The 12,497-nt window shown below is 35.0% G+C and overlaps 1 protein-coding gene across 1 annotated transcript in view; it reads right to left on the minus strand.

Moving 5' to 3' along the window:
* Positions 1 to 12,497, minus strand: part of LOC113061386 (AT-rich interactive domain-containing protein 3B-like) — a 43,670-nt gene that overhangs the window by 21,855 nt on the left and 9,318 nt on the right. The gene's annotated exons all lie outside the window — the stretch shown is intronic.

The raw sequence follows: 12,497 nt of genomic DNA on the forward strand, positions 1-12,497 counted from the left end.
TCAACAAACAACTCAACCAGATCAGCAAACAACTCAACCAGATCAACAAACAACTAAACCACAAACAACTCAACCAGATCAACAAACAACTAAACCACATCAACAAACAACTCAACCAGATCAGCAAACTACTCAACCAGATCAACAAACAACTCAACCAGACCAACAAACAACTCAACCAGATCAACAAACAACTCAACCAGATCAACAAACAACTCAACCAGATCAACAAAAAACTCAACCAGATCAACAAACAACTCAACCAGATCAACAAATAACTCAACCAGATCAACAAACAACTCAACCACATCAACAAACTACTCAACCAGATCAACAAACAACTCAACCAGATCAACAAAAAACTCAACCAGATCAACAAACAACTCAACCAGATCAACAAACTACTCAACCAGATCAACAAACAACTCAACCAGATCAACAAACTACTCAACCAGATCAACAAACAGAACTCAACCAGATCAGCAAACAACTCAACCAGATCAACAAACTACTCAACCAGACCAACAAACAACTCAACCAGATCAACAAACAACTCAACCAGATCAACAAACTACTCAACCACATCAACAAACAACTCAACCAGATCAACAAACAGAACTCAACCAGACCAACAAACAACTCAACCAGACCAACAAACAACTCAACCAGATCAACAAACAACTCAACCAGATCAACAAACAGAACTCAACCAGATCAACAAACAACTAAACCACATCAACAAACAACTCAACCAGATCAACAAACTACTCAACCAGACCAACAAACAACTCAACCAGATCAACAAACTACTCAACCAGATCAACAAACTATGAAACTATGAAAAAACCATGATCAATGTAGCTCTGAAATTAAAATTAACCACAGCCTCCAACAAAAAGTCTACGCAATACCTAACCTTTATTCTTAATCACTGTTATAATGTAAGTTATTGAACTAATCTTCATTTTAATGGTATTCCATGGGCAAAAAAAGTGTCAGCAGAAGAATGTTTAACTTAAAAACATAATTAGGTCAAGTAAAGTTTTAAGTGTGAAAGGTTAATGAGTGTAGGCTACATGACTTTACAAACATTTGACATATTCAATAAATATAATTCAGTGTCTATTTCAATAGTCTAATGCTCTGTTTACATAATTAAAAAATGTTCTCTTATCCAATATACATTTTGTAATTAGTGTAATGAAATAAACATTGGACTTCTATTCAGAAGCCAACGACAAGAAGCCAGAGATTCCAGCACCACTGAGAGATGAAGAGGAGATGGCAAGGGAAAAGAATCACTGTTACTTTGACATATATCTCGCACTAACCTTTTATTCCATTCAGTAAACAGCTCCATTTTCTCAATTTCACTTATTTAGCCCCGGGAAACAAGACTAAATATTGTACATATTTTGTCTTAAATAGAAAATGCATCATGATTTAAGAATTTTGAGATATTTGTACTTGAAATAAGCCAAGAATCTCAGCAATTAAAGCTATTTTTGCAGCGTGAACGAATGAATGAGGTATTTAAACATTGCCTGCACTTTAAAAAGGATGGAGGAGACCGAAAAAAACTGTGGGTTTACTGAAGAAAACCTGCTCACTGAGTTAGTTACGGTTATTTACAGAGAGGTTTAGTTTCATCTTTTACTGGAACCAAAAACCCTGAGTTTCCCATTTCTGGTGTTAACAAACTCTGAGTTTCTAACGAAACCCGCTTTCTGGAATACATCCCAGATCAACAAACTCAACTCAGCAATCACCTTTTGTTCAGCAGATCGTCTTTACCGGCAAAACACATTCCACAAACCCTCCCCTACTGACAGACACACACACACACACACACACACACACACACACACACACACACACACACACACACACACACACACGTACTGTCCGCATTATTATGACTAATACTGATGAATAAACAGCATCTAAGGTATGTGTGTGAGCGCTTCGTACAGTACTGTGCGTCAGTGAAATTAATGTAAAAAAGTGAAAGTGAAATAACGCATCACTCATTCATACATAACCGCAGAAATTCATTTCAAGAGAACCAAAAAAACATATATTTCTCATGTGGTAAAGATGCAGCTGTAGGCGGTGGAACAGGGTCCTGAAGAAGAGTCAAACATGAGAGCTGCTGAAGTGAAACACCCAAGACAACTCACTTTCTCTTAAGATGCTCATTCAGAAGTTTCATCGACATCAGCCGTGATGATTACATGATTACACGTCTCTCTAAACGGCCCTCCGGGGGAACCACAGGTTTGTCTGTGTTCATTGTTCTCCTGAATTTGCATCAGTGCATCTCCCGTCTCTCCTGAGGTCTCGTGGAACGCTCAACATGAGCCCATCATGCAAATAACGCCTGACTCAATGCAACCAGCACATCCCAAAAAGCCTGATCCGATGCGCCGACGCAGAAAAATAACACGGAGTTAAATATTAAAGCTGAATTAAGCAAACCCTTTTTAGTATGGACTAGATTTAAAATAGAACTGTGGAATTGGTGCTTCTGCGAAAAAAGAAGGCATATATATACACTGACTAATATTTAGGCTTCATAACAGGCCTTAAACAGGGTTTGATGAGGGTTAAGCCTATTTTAGGACTCTTTGAAGACCAAGTAAAGAAAGGAAACACAGTTGGTCAGTTTATTCTCACAATGAGTTGTATTTACAACACTTAAAGTTTGGAAATATACAACTTCCGGCAGATCTACAACTGGAAATAACTATATATATATATATATATCAATTTAGGGGAGTTTAGATATTTATATTGGAGAACAAAAATACAGAGGAAGATACTTTGCCATCCATACATTTTTTTTTCAAGAGAATTTAAGATTTTCAACATGATTCCAAATTTTTTTAAGGTCTTAAATGTTGGAAGGGCTTTTTAAGAAACCCTGGAAAAACAAAACCAAACATTAAATCCATTAAGAAACCTACAACAGAACAGAGAAAGAATCCCCGTGCATGTCTTTTAGGTTCAGAGGAAGTGTGCACTTCGGAGGCAGATTGGAACGCAGCCCGTTTTCTGTCCAGCTGCCAAAATCTGACGAATGTGTTTCACAAAAACAGACACGCTTTTGTCCCACTGCCGTGAATGAGCCACTAACCACTGCTTCCTAATCCCATCTAATACTGCTCTTACAGAGTTCAATCAAAGCTGAATACCAATAAGACAACAGTAAAAACGGTTTCCACTAAGCGAGCGAGAGCCGGCCGGATTTGATTTTCTAAATGAATCTAATTTGACAAAGAGATCACACCAACCCAACCCCGAAATCAAATAAGCTAAACACAATTGATAAAGCAAATGAGAGTATAAAGCAAATGAGAGAGCAAATGAGAGACTGGACTCATTTCCATCCAGGGAAACAGGACAAGCCCCATATTTGCATCACTCGTACTGAAACGTGATCTATTTGTGGCCAGCTGTCTGCGGCTGCCACCGAGCCTTCGGTTATTTCTGGTGAGGAGACTGTTGATTTCACGACGCAAACGGGACGCTCCTTCGCTTCAGGTAAATCAACACAAGACCAACGACACCAGAAGAGGTTTTTCCTGATTGTGTCTGTCTGAAATCTGTCAAACTTTCACTTTTGAAGACTGGAGCCAAGAAACACCCAAGGGCTTTATATTCCTGGGAAACTACTGTACAGCAAATTAACTTCATAAAAAGACTTCATATAGAGATTTTGCTATTATAGATCCATTTACATGGCGATTCCAGGAATAAATATACTTTAGATTCACTACAAAAGTTCTCCAATAAAGTAAAAGACTTTCCCCAGACTTTACAGTAAAAGAAAGAGAAAAAAACACTTTGTGAATCATAAAATATTGTAATGTTGTGATTAATACATATGACTTAAAATGCATTTTAATTTCAATATATTTTATTTAATTTTTAATATATGTATACTTTTTAATATTCATCAACGTTAGTGTAATATATATATATATATATATATATATATATATATATACACACACACATACATTTTAATGCTTTTTAAAATATATCATTTAAATATATATATAATTATTTTTGATTTATTAAATTATAATTGAAAATGAATATGCTTTTTTATTTATTCACTAAGTCTTTTTTATTAAAATTAATTTTATTTTTAATATATTTATAATTTTTAATATTCATATATATATATATATATATATATATATATATATATATATATATATATATATATTCATATATATATATATATATATATATATATATATATTAAATTATATATTTTTAAAAACATATTAATATATATATATATTTATATATATATATATATATATATATATATATATATATATATATATATATATATATATATATATAGACACACATATAACAAAATATATTGAAAAAATATTAATAAATAATTATATTTTTCTACATTTATATGATTTTTGTATATAACATTGCAAATAAATGTTCCGTGATTTCTTGGCTTAATGTTCTTCCATCACTACTTTGAACTGAAGAAGAATGAAAATCACTATTTGTGTCAGTTAAGTCGATCTCAAGTGAATTAATTTGATTGAACTCCGAGTCTATTGAGCGACAGCTTTCATGACATCTGCTGCACTGTCCCGACAAAACCTTGAGCAAACATATGCAGAATAAGAGCGATCGCATGATTGGACTTTAAAGCTCTTCTACTGGAGTGCGTCACATATGCATCGCTCTTATTTGCCTGTTAAATTGTTGTTCAAATCTCAACATTCAAACATCAACCCATGCATGTTCAACAATGAGGACAAGAGAGACCACCGACACACGGAGAAACCTGCAGATCCTGATCCAGACCCAGACTGAAACAACACTCGCTAAACCATCAAACACACAGCAGACCACGACAGGTCCTTCTGCTCTCAACTTCACAAGATCTCAGTCTTCCTCTCCATTCAGACTTCAGACAAATACAACTAGCTTTCATGAGAAATGAGATCAGACATCTCACATACAAGCTCACTGAGAAAGTATTACTGAGAAATACTAGCAACATCTTGCAGTTCTGATTGTTATACTGTAAACTTGCAATTCTGAGAAGAAATTGTGAGATAGAAAGTTGCAAATGCAAGAAAATGGAGACAAAAAGTGCCTTTTTTTTAAATCAGTGGCAGAAAAAGTCATATAATATATAAATATAAGATATAAAGTTGTGAAAAATAATCTGAATTATGGATTTATGGCTTGCAATGCTGATTTATTTTATCAGAATATAAGAGAAAAGATAAAAATAATAATAATAATAAAAAAATATCTAGTTTAATGTCTTACAATTCTGACTTTTTTTCTCAGAATCTCAGAACTCAGACTTTGCTTTCTGCTTTCTCTGAAAAAAAAGATAAAAAAAAGAAGATAAGATAAAAAGTTGCAATTACGTTCTTTTTATATAAGCTTGCATAAGAGCTAGGAAACGTTTCTGATGATTCAAACCTCTGTTATTCCAGGGAATAACTCACTGAATTACGAGCACGAGATCTGAAATCGCATCTCAAATCTGACGGACGAACACATGAAGTTTTTTTAGTGCCAGCGCCGGTACAACCAAATCAAGAGCAAATGACGCGCATTAGATATGCAATCAAGGCTTTGTGTGTATTTTATCATTGTCACGCTGGCTTCAGAGTAATCAAGTGAAGCATTTCATGGAAATCTTGGCTGTTGTGCTTCACGTACGATATGCAAAACAACCTAAATCTGATCCTTCAGCAGATCCACGACTCACAAAATCAGAAATCATCCCACATAATCAACTGTGTGTTGTGTAAAGTGCTGGCTGTTTGCTATTAATATGAATTTTAATTGAAAATATCATACGGGAAAACAGCTATTTAAGTGTTTTGGCATAAAAAGTTAACCATTTAGATGTTTTTGGCATGATGAGGATGCACATTCTCATTAAAGATTCTGCTTTGAAACAATGGGTGTTGTTAAAGGAAGTATAAACATTGACTACTTCATATTTGCAATTAACATCAATTTCAATTTAGGGAATCTAATCATTGCAAATATCATACAGGATAACAAGCATAAAAAAGGTATAATGTGATTAAAAAAAGCTGTTTTGAAAATGTATTTCAAGGTTTTTTTAATCACTCGAATCACTGGAAATATCAGTTTTAATGCTTTGGTATTGGCAGAAAAAAATCAAAAGCTGCTTTAATGCAATGTGTATTGTCAAAAGCATTATATAAGTAAATATAAATTGTTTATATAATATTATAATTGATTTAATGAATCAAATTACTGAATATACCATACAGGGAAATATGCATCTAATTTAATGCATTGGAATAAAAAAAAAAAACTGCTTTGAAACCATGTGTAAGGAAGTGTTATATTATAGACTATGTGTTTGAGTTAAAATCATCTTAATGCTGGATTTGTTTCAGATTTTAACTGATGGACTGGAGTGCTGTGGATTATTGGGATGTTTTTATCAGCTCTCATTCTGACGGCACCCATTCACTAGAGACACTGATGCAATGCATCAAAAAGTGTACTGTTCCTTTAAGGCCAGTATCTGTATTGCTCCTAATAGAGAGCTGAATATCAGCCGTTTGTGCAGGTGCTGGTGTGTTTCACACGTGCAAACCACATTTTCTTCAGAAAACTCTAGATTAGAAACAATCTAGTTCATGATCTTCTTCTTCATATTCGAGTCGGCACAAGGCCTTGTGGGAAACAGAAGTCTGCGAGAGGTCAAGCTGAGGTCACAGGCAGGTTTCTGTGTAATTCTGTGTCTCCTCACGCTTTGATCGACAGAAGAACACAATCAAATCAACTCGTTTACATCAGTATGATGTTGTAGCGGCTTCTGAATCTCTGGTTTCTCAGGAGCAGAATGTAATAGAGTTCTGAGAAAAAAGAAAAAAAAGCCACTAAAATCAAGATAAGAGTGCACAATTGAACTAAATCTATTACGGCTGAGGCGATTAAAGAGAACTATCGAAATTAATATTGAAAGTGTTTATAGCAGCTTTACATTTAGATTTCTTTTCACCTATTACAACCAATCACAGTGAGCTTGTGAATGCAGAGCAATCAGAGGCGTCTAGATTAGTCAACACAGGAAATGTATTTTTGAATACATAAACTGTAAAAATATTAATAAATGGTTCTTAGATAGAATAGACTTTCTGTTCCCCGAAGACAGATATTTTAGCAAACCCTAACCTGTCATGAGTTCATTATTTTATAATCTACATACTTACATGATGTATTTGTCGAATAAGCATTAAATATGGAATTCAAAGTAAAAGTCATGTCAGGTGCAGCTTCTGCAGCGTAAAGAGTAAAGCTGAATTAATACAAGTCTACAGTATTCTGCTTGACTGAAGCAACAGTTAAGTAAAATAAAAGACAACATTGTATATGAAGGTCATTATAAATGATGCAGTTGGACATCAGATATTGGCTTTTATTGATTCTCCTGGGAATCCGTCATGTTTGAGGACTTCACTCTGTGATTCCGATCGGAATGTTTCACTTCCAGACCCTCCCCCACATTCAGGAACGCTATTCCTGGACCTGAGGAATCTTCAGCACGGGACTGTGAGAGAGGCGACAGACACACCCTTAACACGCACACACACACACACACACACACACACTCACACACACACACGCACCCACACACACACCCTAAACACGCACACACACACACACACACACACACTCTCTCACACACACACACACACACACACACACACACACACACACACACACGCACACACACACACACACTCTCACACACACACTCACACACACACACTCTCACACACACACACACACACACTCACACACACACACACTCTCTCACACACACACACACACTCTCTCACACACACACACACACCCACACACACACCACGGCTCAGCGCTGTGAGACAGGAGGAGCAGACGGAGCAGAACGTGTCGTGTTGAACAGATTAAAGAGCTTTAACTACAGTTTCTGCTCAGTTCTGCTGTGTTCAGACTTGTAAACATCTCAAACTGTTTCTGCAGTGTGTCACATCTGACCAACTACACACAACGCTCTCATCATCGCTGACCGAACAGAAGCAGCAGAATCCACAATATATTCATGTCCCGTTTTCTATTCTTAACTCATTACTTGATAAGACCGTCAAAATAATAACAATTATTATTTTTTGCATTAAAGATAGCATTTTCTTTATTTGCAAGTTACTCACAAACCACTAAAATTAATTTTCTCTTTTTTACTTATTATTTAAGAAGACTTAAAATTAGAGATCTAAAAGGACAGGATATAAAAGGATATAAAAATAGCCTTTTTGTATTCCTAAATCGCTCTCAGACTATATCCATTTACACCTTTTATTTGTCTTTCTTTGACAAGACTGACAGAAGATTACGGTGTTCCTACATAACTGGATTAGAACCAGCTCTTCGTGTGTGTGAACTGCTATCTGCACGGGGACCAGCTCAAGTGTCAGTAGTGTACTATTGTTGTAATGATCGTGCCCTTTGTTCCACGTGCAGTGCACTAGTGATCAAGTGAACGTCTCCAGTCCTGCACAAACACAGGATTTCATGTAATGATGCAAACCTTAGGCCCTCATTAGATCAACCCACACAAACAACCCACAATCCCTCAGCACTACGCCATTAAACCGAGCAAACACCGTCTGGCGACAGGAAAAGATTGCACGGACACTATTGGACGAGAGCTGACCTGGGTGATGACATCATCACTGAATCATCAGCTCTGTTACGGTCTTTCTGCATCATTGTTCCTGTCAGACTCTGTAAAGCTGCTCTGACACGATCAGTATTAACGTCTTTGACTCGTGTGTATATATATATATAGTTTGAGTGTTGGGTCACTGGGCATCTGCAAGGTATCCGTCCAGAACGCCTGATGGACAGCGACGCTGAATAAATAATAGATCAGCTTTTAACTGCAGTGTGTGTGTGTGTGTGTGTGTGTGAGACACAAATGGAAATGACCCACTGAAAATAATGAGGGGAATATCAGTTCATCTGAACATATCAAACCTTTAAAAACAACAGCAAAGCGTTAAAAACAAAACATTAACTAAAACCATAAAAAAATATATTTCTGTAACTGTAAATAAAATAGTAATAATTTATATTGAATTACATAAATATATTAAAATTATTCAAAAAATTAAATATAATAAACTGAAATAAAATAAAACATAAATTGAAAAAAAAATGCAATAAACTGGAATAAAATAAAATAGTTTTATTGCATTTTTTTTCTCAGTTTCGTTTCATTTTATTTGAAGTACTCAAAAATGCTAAATAAATCAAAAATTAAAAAAATTATACACATATTCAAATTTATACAAATTACAAAAACACACCACAAAATACTAAAACTAACTGAATCTCAAGTGAAATATACTAATAAATTCTAATTAAAAATATTAATGGAAATGAAAATCAATGATGTCTTTTTAATTCTTTAGATATTGTCTAAAAAAATCATGCATCATCTTACCAACATGAAAAACATTTTAGATTTTTTCTGTAGATATTATTTAGTGAAGGTCAGCTTACTAGCAGTCTCATAATTAATATTAACTCTTAAAATGATATTATAATAATGATATAATGTTGGTAATGGTAAATAAGATTTATGATGTTTTGAAGAATGTTGGGAACCACTGACGTTCATAGTTTGGACTAAAAACATTGAGACATTTCCTTAAAATATCTACTTATTTATTCATCTGCTTTAGTCATACAGGTTTTTAATAAGTTAAAAAGAAGAGCTTTCCAATGAATCCCATCTATGATGATATTTGATTCTAGAGATTATTAGAAAAATGAACAGTATTTTACATAAAAATAAAGAAATAAACAGAGTGCATTCCCTATTCAAGTTTGCAAACCCGTAAAAGATCTAAAATACAGTATATGTATATCTTTTATTTATAAAATAATTAATATTTATTTCAATACAATTTCAGATTTTTTTTTAAAGGAAATTAATACATTGTATTAATTTTATTCATCAAGGCTGCATTGAATTGATCAAAAGTGACATTTATAAAGTTACAAATAAAAGTTTCAAATAAATGCTGTTCTTCTGAACTTTCTATTCATCTGTGAATCCTGAAAAAGTATGATTCAAATAAACAAAAATAAAATGCATCACAGTTTCCACAAAAAAATGTGCAGCACAACTGTGTTCAACACTGATAATGATCAGAAATGTTTCGTAAATCAGCATTTTTTCATGATTTCTGAAGATCATGTGACACTGAAGACTGGAGGAATGATGCTGAAAATACAGCGGAGCATCACAGAAATAAATTACACTTTAACACAGATTCACACAGAAAACAGATGATTTACATTAGAATAATATTTCATATTTTTTTACTGTATTTTTGATCAATTAAATGCAGCCTCTGTGAGCAGATGAGACTGCTCTGTTTTACACACTGTGTGAACACCAGATGATTAGGTCTGTAGTCTTCTGATCGATCAGTCGAGCATCTGAACGTGACACAACGTCCGGTCCGATGGCTTCAGGAAGGAATTTACAGCAGCAACTTACAGAGACAGGTCTCTCAAGCTCCCCCCGAAACCATGCAACCTGAAACCAGCGGCCGTGAAGAGGTGTCATTATATACTGCTGGCCACACGAAACGACAGAGACGGACGCGTCTCACTCCCTTCCCCCCGGCCACTTCCCTCTTCCTGGTTTCATCATGACACTCGGATCAGGATTAGGGAACGATCACAAACATTTACATTTACATTTACATTTACATTTATTCATTTAGCTGACGCTTTTATCCAAAGCGACTTACAGTTGCTATATATGTCAGAGGTCGCACGCCTCTGGAGCAACTAGGGGTTAAGTGTCTTGCTCAGGGACACATTGGTGTCTCACAGTGGATTCGAACCCGGGTCTCCCACACCACAGACGTGTGTCTTATCCACTGCACAAACACGCTTTATCCTTCCGATCAGAATCAGTAACATCTGGATTTTCCATAGTTGATGTGTGGCAATCAAAGAATCGTTGCCGTTTCAAATTGCTTTTAGTCATAATTAGGTTTTATGGGTTTATTTTGCATGCATTTTGTAAATTGTTGAGTGCATGTGAATCTGACCAGACAATATCACTAATTTAGTTTAGTTCGTTTCTGCCATAGAATCCAAAAATAAATGAAAATGCAACTGCAACAAATTCAGCCTTTTTTCATGCAATTCTGAGAACGGTGAGATACAAACTCAAAATTCAGAAAAAAAGTCAGAATTGCAATATATGAACTCATGCAAGAAAAAAAAAGAATTTGCAAAGAAAAAATAGAATTGCACGATATCAACTCAAAATTCAGAAAAAAGTCAGATTTTATCTCAGAATTTCGATACAAACTCTGTTAAATTAGAGAAAAAAGAATTGCAAAAAAATTTTCAGAATCGTGATAAAAGAAATCAGCGTTGCAAGATATAAACTCAAAATTAAAAAAAAAGTCTAAATCGTGAAATATAAACTTGAAAAAAGAATTGCAACTAAAAAGTCCGAGACAAAATCAAAATCTTGAGAAAAAAGAATTGCAAGAAAAAAGTCAGATTTGTGAGATTTAAAATCAGAAGTGCAATACAAACTCAATTTAGAGAGAAAAGAATTTGTGAGATATATAATCTAAATTGCAAGAATTGTAAGATATACAAATGATAGACAGCATCTAAAACATCAGTAACACACCCTATTTGCATTTAAGGTACGAAAAATCTTCTCATATTACTCAAGAATTTTCGAAGCAAGAAATACGCAATCACACAGACTCCTGAAAACAAACCCCCACTGCATTCACTGACCATTTCATTCAGAGCCCTCCATTTATTTCTCACCATCATTTGTCTTATTATACAAATATTGCAGTTATCTCAAATAATTGCAATCATATTAAATACCCACGATCAGACAATTAATCATCAGTGCATGTTAATCTAGAGAAAGGAACAGAAGTCAGCTGTTCATGACGATATTAAATGCACTCGCACACTAGAAAAACGTTTGATGGATAAGGCATCAGATGCATTGTGGGACTGTATGGAAATGTCAGAATGCATTGCATTAGGAGTTGCATGTCAGATGATGACTTTCTCAAACAGAATCAATAAACGTCCATCACACAGCTACTGTAACACGTGCACAAACACTTCCACGCTTCAGCCCACAGATACGGGCCGGACGTCTCTTCACACGGCCTGGACGCCGGCCAAACAGACTCAGTGTTTGACAGGAGAGCAAGAGAGCAGATGTTTCTCCAGCTCAAACACACACACACACACACACACAGCTCCTAAACCTGACGCTCACACAAACTAATGAAGAAGCCACAGATATCAACAGAACAACCACAGTTCCTTCAAGATCCAAACTACTCAAGACGTCTGTGTGAAGTTGGAAAAGTTACAATGCAAAATCAACCGAA

Source organism: Carassius auratus, chromosome 43, assembly GCF_003368295.1.
Source record: "Carassius auratus strain Wakin chromosome 43, ASM336829v1, whole genome shotgun sequence".
In the NCBI taxonomy this organism is placed as follows: Eukaryota; Metazoa; Chordata; class Actinopteri; order Cypriniformes; family Cyprinidae; genus Carassius; species Carassius auratus.